At 36.3% G+C, this 4,512-nt stretch overlaps 1 non-coding gene across 1 annotated transcript; it reads right to left on the bottom strand.

The window, feature by feature from the left end:
- Positions 1 to 220: 220 nt before the first annotated feature.
- On the bottom strand, positions 221 to 326 carry LOC147514385 (small nucleolar RNA R71). Its single transcript, XR_015214636.1, has one exon. It is a non-coding gene; the product is annotated as a small nucleolar RNA R71 (small nucleolar RNA).
- Positions 327 to 4,512: the final 4,186 nt, after the last annotated feature.

Raw genomic sequence — 4,512 nt, 5'->3', positions numbered from 1 at the left:
GAGAAACCTTATCAACACATGCCTAGGATAGAATAAGTTCTCACTACATTCCATCATCCTAGCGTAAGTCCGGATCAAGTTAAACTTAGGGTGTTTACATTCACCCTAGCCGACAAGGCGATGTCTTGGTTAACAGCCCAAATGCCAAACTCTGTGGACTCATGGGCTAAACTTGTTCAATTGTTCATGGAACAGTTTTACCCACCACTGAAGACAGATGAAATTCTTCAAAAGATTCATTTCTTCCGCCAGAATCCTCATGAATCCTTTTCAGAGGCCTGGAATCGTTTCACTGATCTTCTTATTGAATGCCCACATCATAATCTAGCGAAAGACACGCTTGTTCGTGCCTTCTTCAAGGGGCTTTTACATCATTATAAGGAGCTTCTAGATATCATGACTGGGGGTAGTTTTCTTAGTAAAGGAGCCTTGGAGGCTTATAAATTTTTAGAAGATCAATCTAAGAGGAACAACAATTGGGGAGGTAACGACTCTTCCCGCTCCACTCATTCTTCTTTTGAGGTTAAACCTGATCCCGAGCTTAAAACTCTTATCGATGCCCTCACTAAAAAGGTAGATGCCCTCTCTGTTCAACAACAACCCACTCCAACCATGAACATTAACTCTACTCGTTGTAATGTCTGTTTTAGTCTTGAGTATTCCGACTTCTATTATCCTCTTGTCTATGCACAACCACCACCACAACCATCAAACTTTAACCAGTTAACTTAACCTCAAGGACAAGGAAACTTAGGTGACCAGAATAGAGGTTTAGTGCCCATGACCCAGAACTATCAACATCAAGACATGAACGCTCAACAAGCCTTAATTCCAGTTCAACCATCTACAGACGAAGTAGTAGTGACCTTGTTGGAAAAACAAAATAAAATTATGCAACAAAACTCCAACTTGATGAAAGATTAGCATGATTAAAACTCTAAAACGATGCAACAAACGATGCAAATGATGCAGTCTTTGTGCCAAAAGGTAATTGACATGTCTCCTAACCAAAATAATAACCAAACAGGCGTGTTTCTAGGTCAAGCAGTGCCTAATCCTAAGTCAACAAACACCGCCTTTGAAATAAACAGTATTCAGTGTAATGGTAATATAACCCCAGGGGACCTACAGGCAGTCACTACCCTTCGTTCAGGGAGAGTAATTGATAACAAAGTAACTATGCCTGAAGATGGCCCGTAAACAGAAGCTGAAAATGAAACCATACCAAATACTGCCATAGAAATTGAAGACCCTACAACTGTAGAAGTTCCAGTCCCACCACAAGCAAAAGGGAAACCCTTACAAGACCCCATAATAGAAATTGATAATCCTACGCCTGTAGAGGTTCCAACTTGGAAACTTAGATGGAAAACGGCTAAAGATAATGTAAAGACTAATAATACTTTTGACCCTTATGCTATATATAGAGATAAACCACCGTATCCCCAGAGACTAGTTATGTCTAAAAAGGACATGAATTTTGATAAGATTAGGGAAGTGTTTAAAAATCTGACTATAAACCTACATTTTCTAGATGCTGTAAAAAGTCTACCTAGACCCGCTAAGTTTCTAAAAGAGTTGTGCACCAAGAAGAGGAAAACCAACATACCCAACGAAGCCTTCTTAACTGAACAATATTCCTCTTTATCTGAACATAACAAAATTATTAAGTACAAGGACCCTGGTTGTCCTACTGTACAATGCACCTTGGGAGAGTACTTCATAACAACTGCTTTATAAGACCTGGGGGCGAGTGTTAACTTACTCCCTTTTTATTGATATAAACAACTAGGTCTAACAAAACTTCAACCAGCCAAAATGACTTTGTAGTTAGCCGATCGTTCTATTAAGTATCCCAAGGGTGTAGTTGAAAATATTCTCGTTAAAGTTCAGGATTTTTACTATCCAGCCGACTTCATTATTCTCGACACAGAAGTTGCTCATGATTCCATTCCCATCATCTTGGGGCGTCCTTTCTTGGCAGCCGCCAATGGCCAAATCAATTGTCGGGATGGCTCAATGACTCTTTCTTTTGGGAATCTTTCTGTGGAAGTTAACATGTTTGGACAAAAGCAGGGACAACTAGGTTTGCATGTAGAAGGAGAAGTGAAGTTCATTGAGAGTTTTGTATCTCACATTAGTGCGGTTAACGCTTTTGTCCCCACACTAGTAGATACCCCTCTTATGGAAGAAGACAAAGATCACAATTTCTACTCCCTAGACGTAGATAACATCAAGGAAGATTTCTTTCGACTATTTTGCAACCCTTTTTTGCCACCTCGTGAGTCCCCTCCTATTGGCATCCATTCATCCATTGACGACATGACGGAAGAAGAATTTTTCAACCTCTATCCTACTAATTCTTCTGACCCACCTATTGAGGAATGTCTAGCATATCTCAAGGCTTCTGATGATCTAGAACTGAGAATACTAGTTGAGCACCATTCACCCACTTTACATCCTCATATCACTCATTCACCTTCTATCTCCAATATTCCCTACCTTACACCTTTTCAAAGGAACCTTGAGTTTACACCAAACCTTCTTGTTTCTCCTGTGCTGCATGACTTTCTAAACCCATCTGGTGAAGAACTAATACCCAAGGACAAGCCACCTGACACTTTTTCATTTTTTCCATTCCTTCATTCTAAAACTTATCTACATCCCACGTATTTTCCAAAACCATCCATTTTCTCACACTCATTCACTTGGCATCCCTTTCATAGGAGGAAAAAGAAGAAATTGTATGTTCGATTAGGTTCTAGATATATTGGGCTTCGCTCTTATTCCACTAAGCCACGTCATAGGAAATCTTGGCCATTAATTCTGTTTGATGGTGCTTTCTGTGTTAACTATTTATGGAAAGATCTACAATTATTTAGATTATTGATATATGGTAAACTACATGTTAATACATATATATCACATTAAGTCTAGGGAATCTAAGTTTTAAAGACCCATATAATTTTTTGTAACATACCACCTTTCTGGAAAATAGGCCACAAAAATTTTCAAACTTAAAAAGAGTTTTCAAATTTTGTTTGGGGGTGGCATATTTTGGTATTTCATTTCAATTCTTTTTGTCACCCTTTTGCATATCATATTTACTCTAGTAGAGTCCATGTTAGTTAGTACGTAACAGTTTAATTGTGTTTCATGTTATCATATCTTCTTTATAATATTTTTGTTACAGGTACTGCCAATTTTTGCCACGTTTTTATGGTAAATTTTTTTCTTATATCTTTACACTTTGAGGACAAAGCGTTCGATTGTTTGGGGGTGGGATAGAAACATTTGCAAAAATTAGGCATTTTTAGGATGTAAATTACACACTTTTCTTTATAAAATGTTAAAAATCATAAAAATTAGTTAGTTACATAATTTAATTGTGCTATTGAATTATTTCATGAACCCCCTTCTCCCAAATTGTTTGGGGGTGGTATATTTAATTTTAGCACATTGTACATTTACATATTAAAATTGCATGTATAAATATCGAAATCTTGATTTAATTAGGATGCATAATGTAATTAGGTACCTTAATTATGTGAAATTCACTATTTCATGAAATTTCGAAAGCTAATCCAATAGGAGCCATGATAGGTGCATGTTGATTTGTGAATGTATGGTATTATTATATTTACGTTAGAGTCCGCTTATGTCCCAAGCGCTATTTATTATTTCATGTTATCCCCATAACGGGTGGAACTCATATAGGAGTTGCGTATGTTTTTATTTATTTATACTAGTATAGATTAACCTTCTTTTTCAGGTGCTCCCATTTACAAGCACGTTTCTATGGTACTCTCTATCTTTTATTTTCATTCCATACTTTGGGGACAAAGCATGATTCTGTTTAGCGGTGGTATAGAAACACGTTGTAAATGTTTAAGCACATATTAGGTTTTATATTACATATTATTTGTCTTATAAAAATTTAAAATATATATATATATATATCAAAAATATAGTTTATGTTATGCACTTAGTGATAATGGTATTGTTCCCTTCTCCATGATGATATTAGTCTAGAAATCTCACGTAGTACTTGAATTAAGGTTTAACTTTGAAACTTAGATTAATACGTAGGTAATAGTCATTGCATATTTTCACGAACATCTTGCATGAGCATCTTTGATTGTACTTGGCAGTATTTTTTTGAGACCTAGGTTAGAGTACTTAATACATATCCTGTGAGCATCTAGCCTTAAAGCCTCATAAGAGTGAAATATCTGAGTGATGACACAAGGGAGAAGTAAATTCCGAGTAAAGAAATCACACATCCACTTACTTGATCACCATACCATATCCTAAGCGAGAATTTAGGCCCTCTTTAGATCGATATAGCTAAAAATTCATACCTATAAGTAATGATCCGCTAGTCACCCCACTGAGCCTTTTTCATTAGCTTTTTCGCAACCACAAATCCTTTGCCCATCTTTAAAACCAATAAAAATAAAAATAAGCATACCCATTTTGAATGAGTCTGAGAAATAGGATGAGTAAAGAAAA

Source organism: Coptis chinensis, chromosome 2, assembly GCF_015680905.1.
Source record: "Coptis chinensis isolate HL-2020 chromosome 2, ASM1568090v1, whole genome shotgun sequence".
In the NCBI taxonomy this organism is placed as follows: Eukaryota; Viridiplantae; Streptophyta; class Magnoliopsida; order Ranunculales; family Ranunculaceae; genus Coptis; species Coptis chinensis.
This window is presented reverse-complemented; position numbering and strand designations above follow the sequence as displayed.